This window comes from Daktulosphaira vitifoliae, unplaced genomic scaffold (assembly GCF_025091365.1).
Source record: "Daktulosphaira vitifoliae isolate Bord-2020 unplaced genomic scaffold, ASM2509136v1 Scaffold_1, whole genome shotgun sequence".
Classification (NCBI taxonomy): Eukaryota; Metazoa; Arthropoda; class Insecta; order Hemiptera; family Phylloxeridae; genus Daktulosphaira; species Daktulosphaira vitifoliae.
In genome coordinates this window covers 83,255,220-83,271,354 of record NW_026099572.1, presented here as the reverse complement: position 1 = coordinate 83,271,354, position 16,135 = coordinate 83,255,220, and the positions used below count along the sequence as shown (strand labels likewise).

At 27.1% G+C, this 16,135-nt stretch overlaps 1 protein-coding gene across 1 annotated transcript in view; it reads right to left on the bottom strand.

The window, feature by feature from the left end:
- Positions 1-13,194, bottom strand: part of LOC126903040 (hemicentin-2-like) — a 159,208-nt gene extending 146,014 nt beyond the window's left edge. Inside the window, exon 1 of the mRNA XM_050680955.1 lies at positions 12,701-13,194. The gene's annotated coding sequence lies outside the window, so the exon portion shown is untranslated. The remainder of the gene's footprint in view (positions 1-12,700) is intronic.
- Positions 13,195-16,135: the final 2,941 nt, after the last annotated feature.

Sequence of the window (16,135 nt, the reverse complement as noted above, 5' to 3'; positions counted from 1 at the left end):
AATGTTATTGGTTATCAAAAACAAACTCTATAATATCTACAATTGAGAATTAATGGAACTTTGTTTAAAAATTACATATTAAATTTTAATGGTCAAAGTGTAATTTTTTAGTATATTTATATACAAAAACATTTATATTAAATATGTTTTATATCAAAACACTAAAAACAATATTTTTAAGTGTTTATTATGAGCAATGAACTCTGGTGATGATATTTTTGTTTATAATTTCACATGCAGTTAGACAATGGAAAAAAAATGTTCACTCCCTCAGTCGATTAGTTGTTTAATTCATTACCCGCAGAATCAAAAAGAAACATGACGGAATCATTTCCTGATCTGAATGAGTGAGATTTCGGTGTAAATTTATGGTTCGTATTTTTGCCATGGCAAATTTCCGGTTAAATGAAAAATAAAAAAACATAATTTATATCGAGAAAAAAAATGCGACTGCTGCTTTTATATTTTGGTAACCGTCCAGAATATTTCATCGGTATAAAATCCAGGAGAATAGAAGTATACGCCGAAGTTTAATAAATTCTAGCTGATTTTTGGCGTTTGTAAAAACATTATATTACCTGTATAGTAATGTAATCATAATATGGAAGTCGACACGAACTTTGGCGGGCGTATGCCTATAATAACATTGCAGTATGGGAACAAATATGATTGGGATCTCAAACTGTAAAATATTTTATCGCGTTTTGGGTAAGTAAAAATGCGTCAAGGTTACCTGCCGTACAATAATGAATGTCCTAAATGAGCGACTATTTTGCATACCGCGTGGAAAATTACAAATATCAGTTAAACTCATTATTATTATGATCCATTCAACTGATTAATTTCGTTAAAAATGAATGAGTAATGGAATGCATGGAAAATAGATACACAACAAATATATAAATTTATTAATTTTATAGTTATCATGTTGTAATATCCACGAATATTAATTTTAAATAATTCTTAAAATATTTGAATGTAAATTATAAGAAAAGTCACAAAAATTGTATTATGTACCAAACTGATATCATAAATATGCTTTTTAATTTAAATATATATATATGTTTTCATGTAGTAGTTATCCAAGTCATGAATACCGTGTAATAAATTGTGAAATGATAGTAATAAAACAGTCTAAATAAGGCGGTGCGGCATTTGAGATTATCAAAAAAATAAGAGATGTGGACTATCAACTATATAAAGTAAAAAGGGTAGAGTAGCACACACAAGCACTCTCACACTCAGTCTTTTATTTTATTCGCACTTTTTTAGAGCATCAGCACAGTAGTGCAGTAGTTACTGAGTAAAGTAGAATTGAACATAGTAGTGGGAGTTAGTAAGTCACTTAGCTATTTAGCCCAACCCGGTGGAAAATGAGTAAGAAACAGTTTCGACTGCTGTATGCTTCGTGGCTCTTGCAAATCTAACTTTGGTGTTAAAATTTTGTCTATATGACTACAACTAATTTTTAAGAGCTTAAATAAGAATAACAAAAGGCGAGTCAATTTTATTATTCCTTATAAATACATTTTATGGCTAATTTATTTTAATAACCTTAGTATTTTTTGTACCCTAGAACCATGACCCCGATAACATATAATAATTAATTATATGTAGCAATTCACTCGTGCCCTACCGCGTCTAGCCCCTATCCAAATAACATTATCATATTAACATCCTTTTTTTCTTTTTTTTTTTATTATATTTTGAATTATTACAATAATTTAATAACCTAGCTCAAATAAGTTTGTTATACCGCAACAAAATACCTAAGCTGTTCATTTTGTTACAAATCGATAGTTTTGCACGCGATACACAACGACCACGACAAAAGGCTTAAGAATTATAGGCAAATGCACACCGTGACTTAACTTGTTTTTTGATGATGTCGACCATACATGACATTTAAATTAATATATTCAAATTATTATTCATATGTTAATCCTGAAATCGTTTCGGTATTAAGCGAAAAAAAAATATTTTAACTATATCACAAGCAATATATTATGTATGATTACTCAAAACCATAAAAAAAAAATTTAAACGGGAAAATTAAAATGCATTAAAAATATAAAACCGATTACTAAAGTTTTACGAACAGTTTTTGTCAACAATTATTCAAAATTCAATTTTTTATCGACATTAAAATTTTTTAAAAATTAATTAAGAATCCAAACAATTAATCCTTTAAAAAACTGCTATTGTTATTGTAACAATAACAATATCACACGTTTTATTGATCTAAAATTAACTCAAGCAATAGTATACACCCAGTGTCAATTCACTAGACATTAATTAGCAAACAAAAACTTTAACAAAAATATAAAATATAACACCAGTACAATTTGACTCTTTGTATTTCAAAAAAATGTAAAATTAATAGCTATTTTATGTTTAATATAAAATTATTTATTTATAACATAGCCATTTGTCAATGGAATTTCTACTTTCAACCCACACAAGTTTCACTTAAAAAAAAAATGGGGATTTTATATAAATATTGAACTCTTAAAAAAAAACAAAATATTCATTATTCATTTATTCCATTTAATGATAATTACTACATCAATGAAACCTTCAAGTTTAAATGGAAGTTCATTAAATGTATTTCCTTTAAGTGCTACAAAATTCGTAATCTTATATATTTTGATATTTAACTTTTTTATGTAAAATGATAAACATGCGATCATTAAATTGCGATGTCAAATTATTGAATTTTGAAAAATCTTCTCGATTCAACTTGCTTTATAAATTACTTTTTAATGTTGAAAAAGTCCGTGACCGCTCATTTAAATTTGGTGGACCATTTAAGATTCGTAATTACATCCAAACTAGTATGTTAACTTATGTAAAACTAAAACAACAGTAATTTAAAGCGATTTAATAATAAAGTCTTTGGAATGAACACCATGTTATACAGAATAATGTGGTCAACTTTGGACACTTGGAAAAACGAGCGTTGGTGAAGCGCAACTTAGTGAAGCACACTCTACTACTCTGTCTTAATCGTTCATTAATTTTGATGAGACTGCCTTCTTTAATCAAAGTTTTAATTAAATCGCATTGAATACGATAGCACAAGGTTATTGGTGTAATAACATAATGCTACGGACACTTTTAATTATCTAGATTGGCAAACCTCTACAACATACTTTATTATCAACACCATTTTAGCTATCCAATTTAAAGAGCACAATTTTATCAACGTGCGTTTAATAAAAGTTTAAAACATTCTTGACAATCAATTTAGGTTCAACGCTAATTAAAAATTTACAGTATATTACATCCTGCAGAATACGACAGTTTGACATTAATAAATACGAATAATTAATAATAACGCTAAAACTTTGCGTTTTCGAGCAGATTGTTAAGTTATTTTAATATAAATGTTTTCGTGCAGCGAAATATTATTTACTTTATTCGGAAAATTCTTTCGATGCATATCAACGTCAATAGTACTTTTTAATATTGTTCTTTATTTTTTATTTTGATCAGAGTAAAATTTCGCTCAAATATATCATTTCTGAAAAAATTCAACGATATGCAAATTGTTATTTAATATTAACACCATTCTTGGAACTGTTGTAAAATGAGTAATAGATCGTGGTAGTAATATGAGGTACTCGAATGTGTATATATACCCACTCGAATAAAACAAAAGGTACCTAAGTGACAACTGTTCCGGAGTGCCCAGCTCATTGCTCTAAAATGTATACTACTTCCGCTTGCGGAAGTATAACGCTGTCAAAGACTAAAAAAAGGTAACTGTAATATTATTTTCACACAATAACGTGACGCGTATCGAAAATAAGCTTTCATAAAGTTTTTAAGCAACACGAGCACAATCATACACCTAAAAACTGAAAATTCAACAAATAATAGAGTTCAAAGGTGTCGACATTTAATTTAAACTTAATAATTGAAATAGAATAAACTTTAGTATTTTACTGTGGACAAGGTGTCATAACTTTAGCACGTGTTTCGATTTTTTCGAATTTAAGCGTTTTTTTCCCAGTAATAAGTTTATTGAAAAAAATCTTATCAGAAATTGGTTATCAGTTATTTATAAATTACTATTTCATAGATGTTCAACCCATAAATAAACTTAAAAATATAAGTAAACGAAATAAAAGGATTATATTAAAATTGTTTTAAAGTAAAATTAGATATGTTATACTACACGTATTTCACCATAAAGTTTTAACAACACTAATTACACAAAATAAATAACATTGATTTTCTCGAGAGTTTGTTAGAAACTGTAAGAAGTAGTATTATATCAATATAACATTATATAATACATGAAATTATATTGTAATTTCGTTGCTCAAAAATTAATTTATGATTATAAAGCAACAATCTTACATCTTATAACTGATAAATAGTTCAATCGATGCCTGTGTGTGTTTTAATATTCATTATTTAGAGTGCCTACAGTGTATAAGAATCGACAATGTTGCTTCGCCAATGAAGTTGCAATGAACTTTTAATTAATCTTGTCTTTTTATATTGTACTAAAATTTTTTTTTACTTATCTTGTACGTAATATGATGTATATATTTTTCATGGTTTATGAATAACCAGTCTTAGTGAACAAGAATGAAAGTATTCTAATAAAAATATAGAGTAATAAGAACTTTCTTTAGAATATTGTAATAAATTTACTTATATTATTTTTTTAAAAACTATTTTTTTATTTCTTGTTTCGATGCATTGCTGAGAAACTATTGATTTTACCATGATATATATTTTTCTTATGTTTGCTCATAAAAATCCTCATATCTCACTGGATGATTTTAATCGAAAGAACCCATATTTAGTCTACTTGAAATTATCAACTTCAATAAATAAAAAAATCCCCCTAATTGTAAAAAATTTAGAAAAATACACATCTATAAAAATAACATATAAAAATTTTTTTTTGTACCATTAAACTACTATAACTTTTTTTTAAATACGAAATTAACTATAAAATATAATATTTATTATTTTATCTCAATAAAATCTATATCGAAAATATAACACATATTATTATTTTATTTAATAGCGTTTAGGAATTTAGTAAACTTGAAAACAAAATATTATCCTTTATTGCATGGCAATTAAACGACTACTATATTTTAAGTGTATCGATAGAATTTTTTTCATTTTATATTGTTCTATTTATTTATATACTAATATTGAAAAACACATTATAATCACAATAAAATTTCACTTTTATGTTTTAATTTTTGAGATTTATTTTTCATAAATACTAAAAAAAAAAAACAATCGCATATAAATATTAATGTTTTTATAGTATTTCTAAGTGAAATAGATTTTAACACAACGATAAAAACAAAGATAGTAATAAAACAGTTTTCTTTCACCACATTTTGAATTTTCAGTTTTTGTGTTAATAAAATCCATTTAAAACCTTTATAGCGACAAAACAAATATCGCAAACAGCTAAAATAATTGCCTTTCTTTACAATTTATGCGTTATAATAATTACAATCCTTTGGCAATCGAATATTTTTGAACAAAATATAATCATTTATAAAAGGAATAAAATTTTTCTAAATGATAATACTTTATCATTTGTTCAACTCGATTTACTCTTATTTTTTATTATAATGTAAAAAATCATAGTTCAAAATTATTGGCACAATTTCAAATTTAAAAAAAAACACTCAAACCTTGATTAGTAAAAAAATTTTTAAGAAATATTAAAATTTATTCCCTAAAAATTAGAAACCTAATAAAAATTGGCTTATAGTTTATTGAAATTTTATATTATTAAAATGGTTTCTTCGTTTTAGTATTTTTGTTTATTTTGTTATTCTTAGTTATTTCAATAACAATAACTCACCTACTAGGATTTAACGAAAAAAAACTGTTTATCCAAAAATATCAAAATACTTAACAATAAAATATGTGTTTAGAGTTAAATATGACATATCTATAAAAAAGTTATTAAATTAACTTCATGTTTACTAAAATCGAGTATTGTATGTTTTTACGTAAACGAGAAAAATCAACAATGAACTTTTATAATTTGGCGAAAAGTGAAACATTTCAAGAGTCAAGCAGAATGGTGAAATTAATATGAGTGAGGTGTTTTATTTTACGAAAATAAAACAAACAATGGCGTTAGAAGTTTGGACCATATTAGTTAAGTCGCAGTTGTATATTTATTCTTAACACGTTGATTTAGAACAACGGCCAATGAAACTAAACAACCCTAATAAACCTTTACTATTTTTCTACTAAAATTATGTCTGTTTGTATTAGTTTAATGTACTATAAGTAAAGAAATATTTCACGAAATTAAGTTTCAACATTTAGCACTTACAACTTCATCCTCACTGTTATTTAATTTTGCTCGTAACGACTATTACTTTTGTGTTTTTATACCTCTGAACACATTTCAAATATACTAAAAACTAGTCATTACATGATAGTGTAATGGATAAAAAGTATCTTTGGCAGTATATTTTAGCTCTTATCTAAACGTTATTTGCCGAATCATGATATCCTATTATTATAATAAGATTTTATTTCAAAAACGTTTTATATATATTCTAATTGTAATACATGTTTGCAAAATTCTATTTATTGTTGATATTTTACAATAATGAAAAGTTAGAAAATCTCTGCTATATAAGTAAAAATGACATTCAGGAGCACAATCATTTCCAGTGAAAATAATTCCACAGTGCTGTGCTGCATAAGCTGTAACACAATACACAGAGTTTTTTTTTGTTTTTAATAATTAACCGAATATGAAAAATGATTGCAGGTTATAATTAAATTACAAACTACCGGTAAGATTTAGAGAATTATTTGTGGTAGCTGTATTTATAAATTCGAAATAGTTTTGTTAGAAAATTTGCATATTTAAAGCTCCCCGTTCGACAGTAACGACTCATTATCCCACTCCTTCACACAGCTGTGAAGCGCGTTGGCAAAGAGACACTACCGACGACTTAAAAGAAATTGGTACTAAGATTACTTTCGCAGCGGCGGCGATTGCTTCCTAAGTGTCATCAACTTAACTGTTAATCGATCATCATTAACGAAAATCAGAGGACGTTTTAACGCAGCCGACTATGATATCAATGAATTCCGAGGATACAGTAAAAGAAAACTGTAAAAACACTTAAGGTTTTTTCTGTAGATGAAGACAGTTATTATAGAACCCACCCGCTGAGAGTTGTTTGAATACTAAGTCAAAATAACAATCGCGTTACTTCTGTATAAAACACTAATGTCGCCAACAAATGGACAAAGAACTAGGTACCAAGCTCTGCATAACTTTCAATAGTAATTATGAAAGGCGAAGGAAAGTTTTACTGAAGTAAGTCTATACTTTAGCCTTTTTCGAATGAGTTGTTTGTTTCCTAATTATGTTTAACTATTGTAGTCACTGAATAAGCTGAATATTTATTAAAAGCAAGAGTTCACAAAACATTATAACGTTTGAAAAGTGAAAGTCTCGTAAAATAATTATTTTGATTATGTTCAATGCAAATGAGTTTGTCTTTAATGAGCACTTACTGAATATAGCAAATACGATTAAAAAATTCAAACAGTTTTTTTACTCNGTTCACAAAACATTATAACGTTTGAAAAGTGAAAGTCTCGTAAAATAATTATTTTGATTATGTTCAATGCAAATGAGTTTGTCTTTAATGAGCACTTACTGAATATAGCAAATACGATTAGAAAATTCAAACAGTTTTTTTACTCTATAAATATAATTTACTAATAACCAAGTGGACTCAACCAAAATTCAATTTATTTTAAAATCGTAGCAACTCTAAAAATATTTAATTTCTTACACTGTTCATAATAACGTATTTATCATTTTTGCTTATACTCAAAAATATGAATTATTATATTTATTTCATAATCATTAAAGTCATAGTGTGTAATATTTTCTAGGGATTATTTTAGTTTTGGATATATTGTCCGTTGGATATTTACAAATTGGATGTTTTGTCCGCAGACGTTAAAACTTAAGAAATTTTTACTTTTTAAAGTATTATCTAAAAAATTAGTTTGTAATTGGTTGACACGAATGTTATACTACAAAGGTCGTATACGACGTATAAAACTCTCTACGGAATAACATTGGACACATCGTTTGTCAAATAACTGGTGGACTATAATTAGAAAATTGAAACTTTATTAATTAATTTCTCGATCTATATTTTTTGAATTTTTCTTACTCTTAGCAACTCCAATATGATCACATTTACATTAAATTACGAAGAAATAGTTCTAGGTAAAATAATTAATTACAAATAACTTAACAGACACGTCGGTAGTGATGTAAAGAAAGGATTTTCTGGGCAACGGGAAAATTCTTAAGAATATTCTCATGTATATTATTCCGAGAGATTATATTCTAAAAAAATTAATGAATAAATAAAAAATAAACATTTGTTACGAATTTATGATTGAAAAATAATCATCTTCACTTGGTTGATAGTCTCTTGATAATATAAATATCAAATATTCATTGAATATTTGATATTTTTAGTGAATATTATTCACTAAAAAAAACTATTTGTTGTTTAAAGACTAAAAGTAAAAAACTCCCATAAAAATGACTTAGTATTGGATGTAATTGACAAATTTCCGGTCCAGAATACTTCATCACGATCACCGAAAAAAAAGCTCAATTTGGCTACTTCTAAATATCTCAATCAGAAATTAACGGTAGACGCAGTGCTGTACCAGTACTGATAGTTCTGGCGCAGTTTGGGCTACCAGTACTAGACCAATACTGAAATATGTCTGGAACGACATGATGCTTTTCCCTACTGACAGATCAGTACAAATGGTTTTGTATGATCAGTGTTACGCCAGTACTCTGCCGACAACGACAGGCAAGTACTGACCGCCAACGCTGGATGAGTGTTTAAACATTTAATCAGCCAGTACTAAGTTTGAACTGGTTGGCCAATGGTCAGCTGTCAGTACTTATGCAATACTTCGCCTGTTATCAGTACTAGTAGAGTAACCTTAAATAAAAGTGCGCTGTTTTATTTTCTATCGCATATAACTTGGGGTATATGGTAGTTATGAATAATTTTGGATTTTTTTTTTTTTAGCTAGACAAACTATCAAAAAATAAAATTTAATAGTGTCATTTAAACTTTATTAAATGATTAATGAACTTAAATAAAATGAAAAATAAAAGCGTAGTCTTGCCCAGTTTATGTGGTAAGAGTCCGATCGAATAAATTTTATATTAATAAATAAATATCTGTTTAACAGAGTTTTTTTAATCGAAATTACAAAATAATGACAAAGTTTATTGAATAATATTTTTAATAAATAAGATAATTACATAAAAATCGGAGTAAAAATAATTCAAATAATGTATCAATCTCATTTATTTTTAAATAAGTATAAATACATTAGTTTAGATCATCAATGGACTTTTACTTCAAATCAAAATTTTTTAATTAAATTCCATGCCAAAAATTGTGTGAGAAAATAAATCTATGCCATTACTATTGAGTAATAAATTATATGATTAATAAAAATGTTATTAAATAGTATTCCTAAAGAGTGAAGTATGACATAAAAGTATAAATAAATTTATAATCTTTATTATAATATATTTAATTTTAATTCCATGCTTTATAACGACTAATTAGATATTTAAAAATGGTTCAAGATTTCAAAATTATCAATAATAACTAAAAATAAAATTATTGAGAACTAAATAAATAAATTTGAAGGTGACCAATTTTCTATTCGATGATCATTTAGGCCTTCTCTAAAATAATGTAAAATATCATAAAAATAAGTTTAAAAGTATATTCTTGGAAAACATTAATACGGTAATTTTACATCACCACGTGTAGGTACATAATTTTTAAATGTTTATTTTAAAATTAAGATAACTTCGTTTCAGTAACCTTTTCTGACAAGCGTTAAATACTATAATTGTAAAATATGTTTATATTTTTGCTCAAACTTGAAAATTTACAATGATGTTTACATTTTATTTCAAATAACTATGAACCTTCAGCCGTTGCTGTCACTTATTTAATTTTAATATATTTTCATAATTTTAACTTGCACGCTTTTAACGTAATTTATATTTTCTTCGTAGGTAAATTAAAAAAAAAACATTGTTTTTTCATATAATAGACTTTTTTAGGCTGTAAAATTACAGAAGAATTTATTAAAAAAAAAAAAGTTGATCACTTTTATTGTGTTTAACATTATTTATCGTCATGCTAAACATTATTTTTGAAATTATTTTTGTTTTGGTAAACACGCCAATAAACAATAAAAACATGCAATTCAAAATCACTTGTAAAATAATACTTAGAATTCATGTGTTAAACTACTGTTTGAACATTTCTCGCATCATTAAGATTTCATTCATGGTAGTGGTAAAGTTCAAGCAAATAAATATGTAAATTACAACAATATAAAATAATAATGTATTTTATACCTAACAAAATCGAGTTGTATGAGCAGTATGTATGAGCGATTCAAATGAATGGCAAGCATTTGTGAAATGTTTAGAGTAATCATTGCAAGAATTACAATCCGTTGCCAATGAAATATTTAGTATTTGACTAACAGAACAATGTTTAGATACATTATTTTAAAATAGATAAAATTCTCAAGTATGAAACAAAATCATTTTATTTATAAAAATATTTTATGTTAGTTATTCTTCTTCTTTTTATTCTCCTTAATCACAACTACTTGGGGTCGGCCATCCTTATCATAAACTTCCACTTGACACAATCTCTCACATCATCTACGTTCACATCAGCTGTCCTTATAACGCATTCAACAATATCCCTCCATCTCTTTTTTGGTCTTGCTCTTTCAACATTAACTTCCATAAGTTTTCTTCCAGTTTTCTATTTCTCTTTCTTCATTTCATGACCAAATCATCTAACTCTATTTTCCCCCACCTTATCTCACAATAGACACTACACCTATACTCCCTCTTATATGCTGGTCCCTTATCCTATCTTCTCTAGTCACTCCACTCCTCTATCTAAGCATTCTCATCTCTGCTACACCTATTCTCTGCTCTATTTTCTTGTAAACCGCCCAACACTCTGAACCATACACCATAGCTGGTCTCACTACAGTCTCATAGAACTTACCTTTCAGCCTCATTGGAATTCTGTAATCGCATAAAACACTAGTGCGCTTCTCTCTATCCGGCACTTAATCCTGTGTCATAATCAAAAATATTATCGCAATAAAAATATTTTATATTATTTATCGAAAAGTTTATTTCTTTGAAAAATTTATTTAACAGTAGATTGGGTTTTATGCGTTATTTTTTACAGCCAAAATAGATTCATGAAATTATCAATACTTTGTGTTATTTGAATTTTCATAAAAGTCGATGACTTTTTTTAGATGAGTTAGTGGCCATACATCATTTTTTTACTTATAAAGATTTTATAACACCGATAAAACATTTATTGAAGATTGAAATTACATTAAACATTCTGTAAACGTTTTTTCAAATTTGTTTTTCTTGAAATATTATTTAGGAGAACAGTTTTTAAAGATTGTATTTTATTAAATAAATAACAAACTTAATTTTTTGAATTCAGATATTTTGAATTTAAAATTACTTGCCAATTTTTTTTTTTTTTTTTTAATAGAATTCTAAGTAAAAGTTTAAGAAAATGGTTTTAAATTAATCAAGTCATAGTATAAACAAAAGACAACTTTTTCATAAAACAACGTTTATGAGAGAATATGAATTGACAATTATAAAAAGTCGTACATTTGTACAGAAAAAATTGAAAATTATAAAAAAAATAACTAAAGTAATCATAACAACAGTAAAAACTTTTGTTATTTATAAACTTTATTTAAGAAAAATATTGAATTTTATATATTCATAAAGTTCTACCGTTTTCAGAATATTAGAGCAGAAAAATGGCAAGCCGCGTGAGATAACTAATTTCAATAAGAACCGGAACTATTTGAAAGTGGAGCTTATGCGGGTTATTTAGTTTAGGCAACTTATTTAGCCTTCTAAAACTTCACAAGTTTAGAACATTGCATTTAATGAAATGTGCAATGTAGTAACTTAATAGTATTTACTGTGCAAAATCAATGTTATTCTTTCGGTTGAGTAACTTTTATGATGTTGTAAATAATATCATCGTACCTCGAATCGTGTAACTGATTTTATTTAAAAGTAATAATAACCAGTAATAATTGTACTTTAAGATGAAAACTGTACTTAAGTCAAAATATTACGATAACATTGTCTTATCGATTAATATTCCATAGATTGTAATTCGCAAAGCATACAGTTACTTGACTATGCCATAAAAAAAGAGTCAAACTCTCTCATATGAAAAATATAACTTGAACCCCATTTATTTTCACCTTTTATCGTATTTATAGTTGGTCATACTTGAAAAAATTAGTTGAAAAACGAAACAAAAAAATATATAGGCGATAGTTCAGGTAAGGTCATGAATTTTGTTCTTTCAAAATCATAAAATATCGACAGAAGTTTTTTTCAAGGGTACGATGTATAACGTTATTTTTTAATTGCCGATTACTTTTGTGTTTTAAAAGAGACTTGTCCAGTCGATTTCGTTATAATTTTGAGACGTTTGCAATCGTTATGATTAAAGAAACGTTGAAATGAACACTACTTTTGTTTTTACTACGCATAAGTATTGAAAATATTTACCAGCTAAATTGTCTCCCGCTTCAGATGTTAAGATCCGTTAGATTATTCCAAAGTTTTCAACGAGACCACCGCAAAAACTCTCTTTGTTTCAAACAATAACGCACAGTTACAAGATATTCGAAAAAACACTAAATCAGATCAACGTTTGCGACGATCGCTTTAAAAACGGATCTTTTTTACGGACATTGTCGTTTGGCCAGCGTTGGCCACAACAGTGCGATAAATATATAAATATATTTGCAACACCGAAATAATCACTCAATTACCTAAAAATAAAAACGAAAAATGTTCGCACATACGCGCGTTCTGTATATTCGATATTACGTTGTGATTACGTGTCAGCGCGCAAATTTTTATAATTAAAAAAAAAAAAACAAAAGTTGTTTCACAAATCTGAGAGACACGGGTGTCTCGCAACTGGATCGGCGACGGTCACGGTACGGACGACGCACGACGGCAACTCGGGACGAACGCCGGCAAGCTGATGGTCTGGTGGTGGCGGTCGTGCTGGTGGTAGCGGCGGCGGCGTTGGTGGCGACGGTAATGGTGCAGTTGGCGGTGAGGGTGCAAGCCGCTAAGGATAGAGCGTCGACGTCGTAGTCTGTGCCGGTGATAGCCTCGAGATCCGGCGCCGGCGCCGATCACTCACCAATTATCGGCTACTTAAAAGTAAAACCCTAAGATTGCTTTTATTTGCCTCTTTAAATTTCACACTGTTTATAATACAAACACGGTAATTAGCAATTGCTGCGTTAAATCCCGCAATTGCCAACTATTAACCGGATACGGTACAAGTCGCAGCGCATGTGACCAACCCAAAATGGAAACCAACAGTCGTAATCCACAAGTGCACTAGTACTTTGTAACTCATTACAATAATTGTAATGATGATTGTGGTACACCACCAGAAAATATCGTTTTTTACATAAAACAACAATTGAGAAAATGTATTACCTTGTGGGTTTCGTCCGATCGATATAATTTATTTCTATACTTTCAAGAAATAATTTTGTCACGGGTTTCCTCATTCAAATGTCACCGAACGAATTAAATAAATAAAATTTACAGAAACTTTTGTAAGACAACAACGCCTAACCGCGTACGGCTAAAATAAATATTTTGGGTGACAATGTAAATTTTATTCTATTATAAAAAACAATAAATGTAAATATCAAATGTGTATAATTCAGTGCAAATATAGATTGAAAAAACCCTTAAGATTTATAACTTAAGTATTAGTATATTTTTTTATTAAACTTTTATTGTTGAATTGATGCGAACGAAAAAAAAACAAATATTTTAAATCTCAAGTCTTTAGAAAATCACTTTTACGACCTAATTCATTTAGGAAAATTAATTATCAATAAACCGAGGTATTTTTTATTGGTCAGTTATATTATTATCATCCGCTTAAAATTAATTATTCAAAGGCTACGCGGACTAGAAATTATAAATTCCTCTTCTAATGAATGTTATATCGATTTTTAAACTAGCTGTCTATATGACTTGCACATATGTCGATGAATACATATATAAATTAATTGTTTAAGATATGTACACTTAATGCTTTGTCGAGATGTGTATTTCTTATTGAAATTCAATCCGATGAAGTATTGAATTAATAGATGTTAATAAAACTAAAATTATAGTAGTAAAGCTGAACTGTAATCTAAGTTTCTATTATTTAGCTGGAATAATAAAAAACAGGTAAAGAGAGTTTCCTTATTAAAAATCGATTTAAAATTTCATAATTAAATTAAAATAATAAATAACTGATTTTTATTGCGTTTTATCAACGTAAACTGGTCATCAAACAAACTAAGATACAGTAAAAGCATTGTTTATCTGAAAATCAAATCTATATAACTATCATAAAGATTCAAGTTGTGATCTTTAGTTAATACTGTATTGTGATAAATAAAAGAGTGTGTTATTGTAAAATCATTTTCCTCTATAGTTTTTACTCCTAACAATCATCATACCCTTAGAAGTGATAATAACATTAACGCAAGGGATAATAACTACCAATAACATCATTATAGAAAATTGAATCCAATGGAAATATATTTCATGAAATAAAACTTTTACACAAATATTCTTTGGCCCAAAAAAAGTTATAAAATTTCATTTTTATTGGAAAAGTCTAACACAAAGCAAATGTATAAATAATATATTTATAATTATTAATCATTTTATAGTTTATTAAAGTATGTTTTACATAAATTTTTAATTTTTATAAAATTTGACGTCATTAAAATTTTTTTAATGACTTTCACGTGAAATTGAAACTGTAAAAAAATGTTTGTTTTCCTTTAATAATAATTACTGAATTATTTAAAAATGAAATGTCTCTATAATTATTCGACAGTTCTTTATCGGAGTAATTCAATTGAGAAAAAACTCATTTTGATGCACGTTACTTAATGAAACAAAGACAAAAGTTTTTCTTTAATTGAGCAACTTTATACAAATATTTATGTTGAATATTTACTTTTTTGTACAACATCGATGGTTTACTGAATAGCAGAATAGTAATTTGAATATATAATTGGTGCAACCCGTAAAAATTCTCATCTCAAATAATAATTTTCTATTATTATGCCGCTCAATCACTAAAAAGTGTGGTTTGTTTATCACGAGCCACTTATTTAATCGAAAAATAAAAATAATATTGATAATTGTTTTTCCTTATAGTTACATACTTTTTTCAATTTAATAATCATAAAGTATTTTTTTTTTTTTATCCCTTATACTTTATAAGGGTATCAATCTATTTACTTTTTCAAATGGTAGCATACATAATTAATTCGAGACGATTTCAGGTGAGACACGAGTGTTGCTATTTTATCACTAGTTATTTCTCTCTTCCTACCAACCGGATATAAAAATCTATATTTTAAAATGGTAATAATTTCGGAAATATAAAATAAAAAGTTTATATTTACCAGTAATTTTCCTAATTACATCATTGTCTATCAGATAAGCTAGTTAAATATGTATGTAACCGTTTGAAAAAATCAAATTGACACTCTTCAAGACATAAGAGATGAACATAAAAAGTACTTCGTGATTATTTAGTTGAGATTAGTATGTAACTCAATAAACAAAAAAAAAAAAATTATCAATATTATTATTATTATTTGAATATGTAGTTTATGGTCGACGAATCACTTGTGTACTGCTTGTCCGCATATGTTAAAAATATATCTAGTTGAATGTAGAACTTTACTGTATCGTTATAAAACTATGAATTTCATAATTATATTTAATTTACATGTTTATGCTAATCCATCAGCAATAGGAGAACCATTATAGTGCACTCATAATCAAAAACAATAAAATAAAAAACTTCTAATAGTTCCAACACATTTTTTAAACTCATATTTACATCCTTCTTGAATATCCTCACGTTAAAAATACTTATACCAGTGGCGG